This window comes from Siphateles boraxobius, unplaced genomic scaffold, assembly GCF_051911475.1.
Source record: "Siphateles boraxobius isolate OS27281-9 unplaced genomic scaffold, OSU_SipBor_1 24, whole genome shotgun sequence".
NCBI lineage: Eukaryota > Metazoa > Chordata > Actinopteri > Cypriniformes > Leuciscidae > Siphateles > Siphateles boraxobius.
In genome coordinates, this window is record NW_027508855.1 from 5,043,337 (window position 1) to 5,057,157 (window position 13,821).

The 13,821-nt window shown below is 44.0% G+C and overlaps 1 protein-coding gene across 1 annotated transcript in view; it reads right to left on the reverse strand.

The window, feature by feature from the left end:
- Nucleotides 1-13,821, reverse strand: part of zmat4a (zinc finger, matrin-type 4a) — a 160,703-nt gene that overhangs the window by 82,911 nt on the left and 63,971 nt on the right. The window lies entirely within an intron of this gene.

Here is a 13,821-nt window from a genome sequence, read left to right on the forward strand (position 1 = left end):
TGATGCAGCACCTGGAGAGTGTGCAAATACAAACATACATATTTCTCTTCAACCTCTTCGACAACAATTCTATCCATAATTTCCTTTCAGTTTCCCATAACACCAGCAAACACTAAGGCCCTGTCCCATTTCTCCCCCCTTAAAACTTCCACTTGGTTTTGAGTGCCCTCGAAATTAAAGTCCCCTCAACAAGGGAAGTGGAGTTGAAGATCTTTCCCTATGAAATGGGACACCACTATATGCAAATTAGCGCGGTAAACCTCACTACGTCACGCGCAGCAAATCTCACTACGTCACGCGCAGCGTCAACGTGTCCAATACTATTTTCATTCAGAAAATGCCGGTTCCAGCTGTTGTGTGGCCTGTGTTCGTTTATCTACGTCTGATGAATCAACAGAGACATGTGGAACATAGCAGACGCATTCGCCATATTTTTGTCTGTATTTAATCGTTTAGACGCGCACATGAAACCCAAAATATAGTTCGCTTGTCTAGTTGCAGTCCGTTTCCGAGCGCTCGCCGCCATGGGAACACGGTCAACGTTCGCAGATCATTGTGCTTATAATAGCACTTTTTACAGTCAAACACCTCCCGCAATTTAGAATTAGCAATTTTACAACAATCACTGATTGTGATCAGTGCAGTTTGGGTTTAACGTTAGGGAGAGCTTCATCTTTTTTCTTCACAGCGCGCTGTCATTTCTCAGCGTGCTGTGAAGAAAAAGATGAAGCACTAACGTTAGACGAACGCGGCTAGTTTTTAATAGTTTTACCTCACATCTTCTTTTTATAATCCTTGGAATCCAAAATCGAAAATAAAATTAGATGAACCAGATCAGATGTATATTTGATGGGCAGACTCTCTCGAAGCACTCGGCAGATATCATGAACATCGTCGGATAGATAGCTTTGTGAAATATTTTCTAACATTAGTGTTCAAAACTTAACAGTCCATTGGATGTGCATCAAACTAACATATTCCAACATATTTAGAAATTTTAACATGCTTATTTTTGAAAATATACTTCAATTCTTCCTTTCCAGCGGTGTCCGCCATCTTGTTTAAAAACATTTAGCTTTCTGAGTCCGCAAGGTATCCTGGGTAATTTCATCTTCCACTTCGTTTTAAGCCTGCATCGGACCGCACTATGGTTTGAGGGTTGATTTTAAGGGGAGAATAGCACGCCCCCTTGCTCTTTAGAGTATTGGGACACCCGTGTAGGGGTAACACGAGAACGCGCAAAAACAAGGGTTAGGGCAGAAATCTAGGGTAAGGGGAGGTATTGGGACAGGCCCTAAATATACAAATTTATCTGTATACACTTTTGCCTGTCAGTGTTTAATAGTCAGGAGCTATCAATTGATAAAAAAATAAAAAAATAATGTTACAAAATATATATATTTTTGTTCTCTTTTCTTTTATTCAGCATTGATGTGTTAGTAGATGGGAGGAAGAAATATAATTTAGTTATTTTGCATTCGCTTGCAAAATTTGTCTTCCTTTTTCTTCAAAGAAGAAAGAAAGTAGTAGTAGTAGTTTGAGATTAACCACTTTACAGCCACACTCCTCAGCAACAAATAGTGGGGTTGCATTTGAAGAAATGACACTTGTGGACTAATCTGATACAAAGTATACTGTTAAGTACTTTTGATTCTCTTTTGAGTCTTGGGTAAGGTTATTTCATGATGGAGGTAGACTAAACTAGTCTTGAAGAGTGAAGTAAACTCAGATTGGGGTTGAACTGTCACAGCAATAGATTTGGATAGCCACAATTTAGCTCTAAGCACAAAAAGCACATGATGTTCCAAACCCCACTGTCATTTGGCCAGAGGAAAACATCAAGATCTACTCATGGGTAAGCACAAGGGGGGAAAAATGGCAAATAGAGAAAGCTTTCAAGACTCATTACTGTAAAAGGACCCACACTCCACTGGTAAAGGACTGTTGGCTGAGACGCGTCTCCTTCAGGGTTTGCTTTATGTTTTCATATCAAAAGTGAGTTAAAGTGTAGATGACCCAATCAATACTGAGGGCTGTTACATGCACCGCATCCAAGTTTATTCACTTGAATCGGACTCTGTTTTACCTAAAACATCATATCTTTCTTACATCAAATATGATGACGCTGCAGTTTCTAATACTCACTAATTTACCTTTTTAAACAAGTAGTGTAGTTGCTGGAGAATATTCTCATTTTCCAAGGGGGCTTTTTTAAATGGATTCATCAAGGGAAAAGCAGATGCAATTTCAGAAATAACCACAGTCTGCATGCCATAAGGACACACAAATTAAAGCCAGTCTAAGACTGTTTGGTGGCACATAGACACTTCCATGCTGAGACAAATTTTAGAAGAACCCCCGATGGCAACCGAGCACTGAGTTGAATTTTGTCTTGTAGATTTTTCAATCTGACAATGTAATTCAAAGAAAAAATGGTTCATAAAGGAAATACTAATTTACTCAACACATTAAATCCTACTCATGCTGCGAACTGTTCTTAAGTTGTTCTGGGGTTTTGTCAATACTGATTTACTGCATGGCAAGCTAGCTTGGTAGAGTTTTGACTGCTAGAAGAAGGACAGAATTATGCCATTACCAAAGGGGGTAATGTGTATGCACAAACTAAAAAATATATAGTTCAAAATATAGGCAAGGCAAGTTTATTTGTATAGCACATTTCATACACTATGGCAATTCAAAGTGCTTTACAGAAAGGAATTAAAATAATCACAAAATAAAAGCAAGGGAAATTAAAACAGTTATAAAATAAATTAAAATAGATATATGATACAGTTATAAAATGAATTAGAGTAAAAAGATGATAAACTTCTCATCTGGCAAAACATCGATGTATCATATTTTTCACAACTCCCAGTTTTACTCTGAGATGTTCTCATGGTGATTACACTGTATAGTTTAAAAAACAAAAAAACAAAAAACAGGCAAGGATTTATGCATAGGCATTCTAGGCATGTGCCAATTCTCGCATGTCCGGGGCCACCGAGGATTTTCTCTTTTTTTTAATTAATATTATTTCACTCTAATGCTAAAACTCTGTAAGATAATTACTTTATATATTAATAAAATGTAAAATATTGGTCACTGTCGGGCAGAAACCTTGTATCTCCTTTATAACTGTTTTTTCTCCATAATCATTACTATTGGTCACCATTTACGTCTGTCAGTTTTGTAAATATTTAACCAATGAAAAGTATTTTAAAGATCTTGCGACTAAACCTTGTAACTTCATTGGCTCCTCAAACTGACAGGCAAACCTCATAACTCCACCCTGCCTTAATCTTGAATAGAGTTCCGCATGCAGTATGGGCCGTCTCTACTTATTTGGAAAGGTAAATAAAGAACTGTTTGTTTGAATAAGAATGTTTTCTTTACTAAAGAAACACACACACACACACACACACACATTATATACTCACGGTAATAAATATATATATATGTGTTTTATAAGTATTAATAAACAGCAATATCCTAGTGACATGCATGCTAATAAGCAAGTGCAACTAATTAATAGTGAGAATTGGACCCAAAGGCTAATGATTCATGTATTTGAGGAGTGGATGAAGAGTGTCTTAGTCTAGCATTTTCTGTCGCGTCATAGCCAGTACAGTCTTAAAGGGGCATTCGGCAACCCTAGCTATTTCTTTGCTGATTTTCACTTTTGTTGTTGCATGTTTTCTCAACAAGCTCCCCCTACAGCTGTGAGGCGTATATTTCACAACAATGTAAAAAAAAAATTCACTTGCGACACCCTCCTCCCCCTTTCTACCGCTGCTCATGATATTATTTGATATTATCGGAGCCGGCCAACTTTATCGTGTGGAGCTATGTCTTCCGAGGTGGGTACACATCATACGCATTGAGGTCGGCGTGTGTGTTTATGTCGAATTGCCGTAAAGCAGTTTGTGTTTCCCGCTCGTTCTCGCTTCTCACGAGACTTCCTACTTCCAACTTACCGGGACGTTAATCCTCATGTTGCAAGGTTGGTTTTCTGCCTAGGAACATTGTGGGGAGCGGGGAAAGTCACCATTCTCACCAGAACAGGTTATTAAACCATCCAAATGATTTCTAAACGGTTTTATTAAGTTGAAATAGTTGCCGAATGCCCCTTTAAACAGCATGTGCATAGCACTTCATCTTTTACAACATGGAGTTTTGGACAAATCAAATGACAGAAAAAAACTAATCATACACAGAACGTCTCGGTTACGTATGTAACCCTAGTTCCCTGATAGGGAACGAGACGCTGCGTCAAGCTGTGGGAACGCCCCTGCGTTGTGCGTCATGAAGCACGTATGGAATCAGTCCAATGGAGAGACGGAACGTCATAGGCGGGTGACGTCATCGACCAGGAAACTATAAAGCACCCCCAAAACACAAGCGCGACAGCTTCTGATAGGCCTGAAGGAAGCGCTAACGGGCATGCTGGGAGTATGGCAGAACGACGCAGCGTCTCGTTCCCTATCAGGGAACTAGGGTTACATACGTAACCGAGACGTTCCCTTTCAAGGGAACTCGAGCTGCGTCAAGCTGTGGGAACGCCAATACCCACGTCGCCATAGGAGCAAATGACCGTCATGTGGGAACTAGCGCACAGAGGACGAGAGCACCTGCGCCCCAGGAGTGGAACTTAAGTCCAATTCATAGAACTTAAATGTATGCGGTGTGGACCACCCAGCCGCATCACAAACATCACTTAGCGATACTCCTGACAACAATGCCTTAGAAGCAGCCATACTCCTAGTAGAGTGGGCTCGTACAGCCAAAGGTGAAGGCTGACCAGCCGACTCATAAGCAAGTGAGATGGCCTCAAACACCCACTTGCTCATTCTCTGTTTAGAGAGTTCTCTGTCTCCTTTCCTGGGTGGCCCCAAGCACACAAATAACTGTTCTGATTTCCTCCACAGGGCAGCTCTGTGGACGTAAGCGTCTAACGCCCTAACCGGGCAGAGAAGGTTAAGTTTCTCCTGATCTGATGACACAAAAGGAGGAGGATAGAAAGCCTGCAGCACTGTAGGTCTAACAGCATTAGTAGGGACCTTAGGGACATAACCTGGTCTAGGGTATAGAAAAGCCTTAACCATACCAGGCGAAAACTCCAGGCACGAGGGTGCAACTGACAGAGCCTGCAAATCTCCGATTCTCTTAAGTGAGGAGATTGCAAGCAGAAAAAAGAGTTTTATAAGTGAGAAATTTCTCAGAAACTTCCTCAATAGGTTCAAAGGGGGCCAAAGAAAGGCCCTCTAGTACAATGGCCAAATCCCAAGTCGGCACCCTCATACGAACTGCAGGCCTCAGCCTCAAAGTGCCACGAAGTGGTAAAGTGGTCGAGTGGTAAATACAGCGGGTAAAATCATTGGGACCACTCTTCCAGAGATCAGCAACATCTATGATACCCGCTGTCTGAAGAGAGTGCATAGCATCTTACTGGACCGGCATCACCCGGCCCATCATTTATTCCACCTGCTGCCTTCAGGGAGAAGGTACAGGTCTATTGGTGCCAGTAAAACCAGGCTGGCTAACAGCCTGTACCCTTACGCAGTGAGGCTGCTTAATTCTGCTTAATGATGCCCTTCCTTACCCTCCCCCCCAAGGACAGTAAACTATATCTCATTGTGGAACAGCTGTGAACAGGACGTTGCATTGTTGCATTAACCACATCCATCCTGCTTAATGATGCTTAATGATGCCCCCCCCCCCTCCCTCATACCCCTCATACCTCTCTGTGAAATAACTGTGAACTGGACTTTGCATTGTTGCATTAATCACATCCATATCCAACTCTGATTATCATACTCATCATACTTTTTGTCCTGGTTGTCTTTTTGTTTTGTAAAGCCTCTTGCTGCTATTAAGAGTGAATGTCACTGGTTCTGTGTTTTAAACAACTAGATACTTCGATGTGCCATGTTTACACAGGGGTATTTATTACTTATTTTGTTAGTGCACTCTAAGACACCATGTACGGTTGTTGTATGCTCCAAACACAATTTCGTTGTTGTTCTCTGGACGACAATGACAATAAACGTGAAATGAAATGAAGGAAGCGAGTTATAAGTGGGTGTCTCCCAAGAGAAACTCCACTGAAAGGGACATGGTAAGCACCTAGTGCCGCCACATACACCTTTAGTGTGGAGGGGGATAACCCTGCAGAGAAACGATCCTGCAGAAACTCCAGCACTGCACCCACTGGGCCGTTAACTGGGTCCTGCCGGTGTTCTGCACACCAAGAAGTGAAAAGTTTCCACTTCAGGGCATATAACTTCCTCGTGGACGGAGCTCTGGAGTGAAGGATGGTCTCAACAACCTCAGTTGAGAGACCAGATTCTATTAGCTGGGCCCCCTCAGAGGCCAAGCCCACAGTTTCCACTACTCTGGGCGGGGGTGAAATATCGTACCGCCCTCCTGAGAGAGTAGATCCCTCCTGATCGGAATCTCCAAGGGAGAGCCGTCCAGAAGAGATATTAGGTCCGCGAACCATACTCGGGCCGGCCAGAAAGGGGCTACTAGAAGTAGGCTGACCCCGTCCCGGCGAACCCTCTCCAGAACTCCAGGTAGCAGAGCAACTGGGGGAAAAGCATACAGACGTGACCTCGGCCACGGCTGTACCAGAGCGTCCAACCCCAGAGGGGCTGGCTGACTGATGGAGAACCACAGATGACAGTGCGTTGTCTCCTTGGAAGCGAATAGGTCCACCTCGGCGCGACCGAAACTCAACCAAAGGAGCTCCACCACCTCGGGGTGGAGCCTCCATTCCCCCGGCCTCGGCCCCTGCCTCGACAGGGAGTCTGCTACCACATTCAAATAACCAGGAAGATACATAGCTCTCAGAGACCGTAACTTCCCCTGGGACCACAGGAGGATCTGACGGGCCAACTTGTAAAGTGGACGCGACCGCAGGCCGTCCTGATGATTTATATACGAGACCACCGACATGTTGTCTGACTGAACTAGCACATGATGACCTCTGAGGTCTGCTAGGAAGTGTTTCAAAGCTTGGAACACCGCCAACATCTCTAGACAATTTATATGCCATGATAGATGATGGTCCTGCCACAGACCTTGGGCTGGACGACCACTCATGACTAGGGATGGGAATCGAAAACCGGTTCCACTCGAGAACCGGTTCTAAATTTTACGATCCATCGATATTGTATGCCCTCGACGTTAACGAGTCCTCTTATCGATGCTCCTGCTTTGAGTCAGCCATAGTATGTACAGACCGTGAACTCACAACTGTCCCTTTTGTCCTTTATCAAGCACCATAGCACCGCGTCCAAAGATAATCTTTGTCCTGCAAAGTCTTATTTGATCAGTGAGTAAAATTGTCTCTCTCTGGTAATGTAGATGAACCGCTGCGCTTGTGACAGGGCGCATGTTAAACTGATCGAGCAGAGAGAGAGAGAGAGAGAGAGCCCCGGTCGCGCGCACGCACTCTCTCTCTTCGGAGCAAGGCGAAAGTAGGCTTCACCGTCTCAAAACTAAGCGCTGTCTTCCTCTCTCCCTCGCACATATTAATCAAAATAAACGACACGATGGTAAGGTAGGGAGACTAAAGTTTTATGTGGAGCATTCGGAGATTTGTTTTTCCTGAATTGCCGCTGGGTGTGAATTGTGCTAAAATACGTTGCCTTATCTTCTCTGAAAAGTCTTCCGCACATTCAGCTGACATAATCACACTTCAAATAAACGAAAAAAAACGATCCAGTGATGAAATGTTTTCTGTGATGACACACATCTTGTGGGATGTCCCAACTGGCGGGATAATCACACAACGCGCACACGTCCGATAATGACACGTCCAATTCGCGAACTAATGACTCATTTGAACCGATTCGTTTTAATGAATGGTTAAAACAACTGATCTTTCCAACACTGAACTCACGGGACGTTTAATCGGTGTATAACTAATCGGTAACACTTTACAATAAGGTTCCATTTATTACAGAAATTACATAAAAAGTACAGTTTGCTTAAGTCAAGTGTAAGCATTAAAACGACTTGTTTTCCCCCCGAAAAAGACTACTTTTTCCCACACAGTGCTATCAGGAATCGATAAGAGAATCGTTAAAGAATCGGATCGATAAGCAGAATCGTTAGTGGCATTGATATTGATAAAATCTTATCAATTCCCATCCCTACTCATGACCGCCCCCCATCCTGTGAGGGAACCATCCGTCGTTAGCGTTACGCGACGACAAAGAGCCCCCAACACAGGCCCTTTGGATAGGAACCAGGTTTCTTTCCACATGACCAGAGCACAAAGGCAGCGGCGCGTGACTTTGATCGTGGGGAGGGGATTTCCCCTCGGGGAGAATCCCTTGGTCCGGAGCCACCACTGCAGTGGTCTCATGTACAACAGGCCGCAAGGTATAACGTTGGACGCTGCTGCCATCAGACCCAACAGTCTCTGAAACTGTTTTACAGTGCGTAGCTGGCCTAGCTTTACTTGTTTCATAGCTGAAAGAATCGAAGCGATGCGGGTCGGAGAAAGTCGCGCCCGCATCGAGACCGAATCCCAAACGACGCCCAGAAAAGTGGTCTTCTGAGAAGGAGATAATACACTTTTCTATGCGTTCAGCCTCAACCCCAACTTTCTTATATGAGCGAGAACGACATCTCGATGCTGAACCGCCATCTGCTCTGTCTGAGCTAAAATCAACCAATCGTCGATGTAATTGAGGATACGAATGCCCTGAAACCTCAGGGGCACTAAAGCTGCATCCATGCATTTCGTGAAAGTGCGGGGAGATAAAGCTAGGCCAAATGGAAGAACCTTGTACTGGTAAGCCTCGCCCCCGAAGGCGAACCTCAGGAACTTCCTGTGTTGTGAAAGGATGGAAATATGGAAGTACGCGTCTTTCAGATCAGTCCTCGGATCTGATTTGTGACACGATCTGCTTGATAGTGAGCATCTTGAATTTTAGCTTCCCTACCGAGCGATTCAACAGGCGCAGATCTAAAATTGGACGCAACCCCCCATCCTTCTTTGGAACGATGAAATATCGGCTGTAAAAACCTGACTCCAAACTGGGAGGAACCCGTTCTATAGCCTCCTTTTGAAGGACCGCTTTCACCTCTTGTTCCATTACCAGAGCCTGCTCGGGGCCCACCACTGTGGGCAGAACCCCTCTGAATTTTGGTGGACGACACCTGAATTGGATAGCATAACCCTTTTTTACTGTGTGCAGAACCCACTGAGATATTTTTGGAAGGCTTTTCCACTCTGCCAGAAATACTACTAAGGGTACCAGTCTCTCGAGACTGGCCTCTGGTGTAGCTTGAGCAGCAAACACAGCTCCCTGTAACGGCGCACCGGCAGGGAACGACTGGCTTAACTGCTCTGAGACCCTCCTCAGAGGGGGCGAGCGTCCCTCGGGAAAGCGCTCGCTGGGACCGTCTGTGCCCCGGCATGAATGCGGGGTTGGCAGAACGGGCCCCTGAGGGCACCGAAGAAGAGCGGGCACCGTGTAATGCGGTGAACACCTCTCTCCCACGGCAGGGACCACCCTCAGCATACATCAGGACTTCTTCTTTGCCGAAGCCTTCTTGGCCATAATAACTGTCCTCAGATCAGTTTTGCCAGAAGACTTCGGCTGAGAGTGACGCGTCTGGTCCCACTGTTTGGAAGGGGGAGCGCGAGACGCGACACTCTGCTTCTGTTGCGCCCTATGTGAGGAGCTGACTGACGGCCTGGACTGCTCCCGCCCAGAAGTACAGAGGACATGAATTTTAAGAGGCATACATTTCTGAAACGCTGCCGACTGTTTCTTCTCTTCCTGAAATCTATCTATGACAGTATTGACAGAATCACCAAAAAGACCATGAGGAGAGAGCGGAGCGTCCAAAAGAAAAGCTTTGTCTTTTTCTTTCATGCCAGAGAGATTTAACCATAGATGCCTCTCTGCGGCCACCAGGGCTGCCATAGTACGGCCCATTAGCTTTGCCGACTCCTTGGTGGCGTGCAGAGATAAATCTGCAGCCTGACGCAGTTCGCGAACTACGTCAGTGCTGACCTCTTGAGTGTCACTCACATCCTTTAATAAGTCAGCCTGGTATGCCTGCAAGATGGACATCGTGTGCAGGCACGCCGACGCTTGACCGGCCGCCGAATACGCCTTACCCACTAAAGCTGATGTACTTCTAAGAGGCTTAGAGGGTAAAAGTGGTGCTTTAAAAGAAGATGAAGCTTCAGCAGAAAGGTGACTAGCAAGCGCCTCTTCTGCTTTGGGCATCGCCCCATAACCATGAGATTTTGCCCCCACAATGTTTGAATAAGTGGACGTTTGAGGGCTAAAAACACGATAAGAGACCGGCTTTTTCCACAATCTCGAAACCTCTGTGTGGAGATCAGGGAAGAAGGGCAAGCACCGGCGTGGAGGTTGAGAACGGGAAGGCAAAAATCTTTCATCTAATTTAGATTTTTCTCTAGACTCCTGCCCCACAGCTGGCCACTCGATGCTTAACTTAGAAACAGCATGAGTGAGCACCTCCATAAGCTCCTCACTTTCGGGAGAGCGAGATGGCGAATCATCGACATCTCCCGCATCCAGACTAACAACATCCAGATCCTCAGAACTGGATAGTTGCAGTACTGGGGCCTCAGTTCGGGGGGAAGAAACCGCAGAGTGTGCTTCCGAACCCGAGACTGAGGCACTGGATCTAACAGGTAAGGGCTGAGATAGGGCAGAGCCCGTCTCAAGCCCCGCTGTTAGATCCATCTGCGATCCCCACGAATGACGTCGCCGCTCAGCCTCGGCATAAGCGGGACCCGATCCGCGGGGATCGCGAACCGAACCACTCTCCTCAAAGAGTGATCGGCGGGAGCGGAGCGTTCTAAGAGGTAAACGCTCGCAATGCTCACAATCAGCCCCCTCGAGAGCTGACTGGGCATGCTGCACTCCCAAACAAACAACACATAAGCTGTGTGTATCCCCGCCCGTTAAATAGCGCGAGCAGGGAGGAACACACTTTTTAAATTGTTGTTCGCTCGCCATTGTCTCTCAATATAACATATATATATATATATAGTTTTTTGAAATAGTGAAACTCCTGCTTAGTGACAGACAAAAACACTTGAGACAGATCCACATATAGCGCTTACTGAAGGCATAAAAGCTGTCGCGCTTGTGTTTTGGGGGTGCTTTATAGTTTCCTGGTCGATGACGTCACCCGCCTATGACGTTCCGTCTCTCCATTGGACTGATTCCATACGTGCTTCACGCAGCTTGACGCAGCTCGAGTTCCCTTGAAAGGGAACTACAATAAACTTCGTAACCAATAAGTTGAGCGGAAAAAAAAACTTACTGCCTCAGGTCATTCTAATGACAGAAAAAAGCACCGTCTATGTCTGACATTCGCAACTCAAAACCTTTGTAACTTCATGAGGTTGATTTTGGTAAAATGTTAACTATACAATGGCACATGCAAGAATATGATCAAATATAATACCACAATATAAACTTTGAAAACATAGTGTTTAAATTATGTTTTTAAAAATAAAGTTTTTCCATTTCCTCAAAAGTAGCATTTTTTGGTACCAAATTTTTTCTGGGGCAAAAAAATATTTTGCCTATGCCTCAGCTCAGCATGAGGTAAATCCAGCCCTAAAAATACCAATAAAGTTACATCATCTTCCAGCACCACTTCTAAAGGTATACCAAGATATAAAAAATGTCTTAAAGGTACCAAATGCAGGATTTTTGCAGTAAAATATCCAAAAACCACTAGGCCAAAGTTATTTATTTTGTTTTGTTGATTACTTACAATATCCCAAATGTTTCCAACTATTTGTAAATCGTGAGAAAATTGCGATTTTAACCAAGGAAACGGGACGTGTGAGCAGAGGTGAGGAGTCGCCAGTCAATGACGTCATATCCGTGTTAGCCTCGGTTTCCGCCAGGTTTGCACTCGCACTGTGATAGTAACCATGGCGACAGACGTGGACAACCGGGTTATTGCCGTTATGCCTAGGAAGACGCTCACGCTGTTGTTGTTTTGTTTAAACATTATGGACCATGGCAAGCAGACTTTGAGACAAAAAGAGGTCTAAAACGAAGATCAACATCTTTCGAGATGCCCAGAGCTCCACGTCCTCGACTAACTTCGACTTGACAGGGACGCGAGTGTTGCATGTACTTTGCTAGACAGGTGAGCAAATGTACATAAAACTAATCAATGTTATTTAGTTCAACATGATGAAATGTTAGAATATGATCTGTATGTTATTTTAATGTTGATCTAGCCCACTGCTAGTCTCATACAGCCAACAAACAACCTAACTAACAACATTCAACACACTCAAATGCCGTTTAGTGTGATAGTGTAACTGTTAGAGCAAGTGAAACAGCGCTGCGTTACCTCAAGTTTAATTCGTCTAATAAACTGACCTGTGCGAGTATTAATTCAGCACTTGCGTGTAGTTCGGTAGAATAAAATGTCCTTATTCCTTTACATCCGCGGGACTCGCGTTACGTGTGGCGCTGGTATACGTCTAGCAATCGCGCCCTGCTACACACCACAGTCATGTAAAAACATCAATGTATTCACCCATCCATAAAAGATCCATCAGCTTGACGACAAGATCAATACTTACGCTTAATGCGGAATAGACGTCATCATTATACGCCTTTGTTATTGAAAGAGGTTAGCGACCCCTGGTTGCGAAAATTCTTGCATATTGTACCTTTAAGTTAAAACATCAAACAGATGGTGCTGAAAAATAAATGTACAGCTGTAAATTTAAATTAGTCATCTACATCAAATAAACTGGGTTGACAACAAGCCACAGATACACTGCATATTCTATTCCAAAGCACAATACACATCTTCCCTGTTTGGCCTCCAGTTGCTTAGTCATTATACCATGTTCAGACCCAGAGTTTGGGGAGCAGGAAGACAGAATGCCAGGAGTGGGATTTCAGATTCAAGCCAAATCTACCTTGCACAGGCACCGGCACCATACTGACGGAAGATTGGTAGACAACACCTCTGGTGGCCGTAGATTACAACGAAAAAAAAAACTAGGACAGGCTTTTGTTGCTTCTTATTGTTCTTCTTGTAACATTATTTTATGAAAACATTTCAAACAAACCCTCAGACATATTTTAACATGAACACCCTTCCAGCAAAGTATTTATAGAAAAAAAAAACATGAATCTTGTTATTATTAAAAGGAAAACATAACCTGAATGTGTATGAACTAAGCAATACTGGAGGAAAAACAGCCTCGAAATAATGAACAGACAAAAATGTCATTAGCATAAATACAAGACAAGCCAAATACTTCTTTACTGGTAGTTAAAATCCGGAGCATCAAACAGTAAGACATAACTTGACATTCTGAAAACATTGTGCATGGTGAATCTAATCAGGGATTAAAGTGTGGAAAAGTGAGTTCATTAGCAATCAGTTTTTGTCTTGGGTATGAAAGACTTTCTGTTAGACCCAAGGACTCTTCACATGATATGTTTTCATGTTTTTCTGACAGACCCTCATCCATATTTCATCAGAGTTTCACAAGCCTTTGTTCTGTCAATTAACACTTTCATCTTCCAATTTGTTTGCCGCTCCTCCCTCCTTCTAAGAGAAGGCATCAGTAAAGACGATGAAGAATTTTGCTATGGCTTCAGTTTTGCCAGATAATCTGCAAGATATTCAAAGAATAACAACCCACTGCTTAAGAGTGCATGCAGATTTAAAAAGCATCTGCTTTCCTGAATGGATGTATTGTGCTTTGTGTCTTCAACAATACAATGTAAATTTCATGCCAATATAAAACAAATCTCTATATGTATTAGGGCT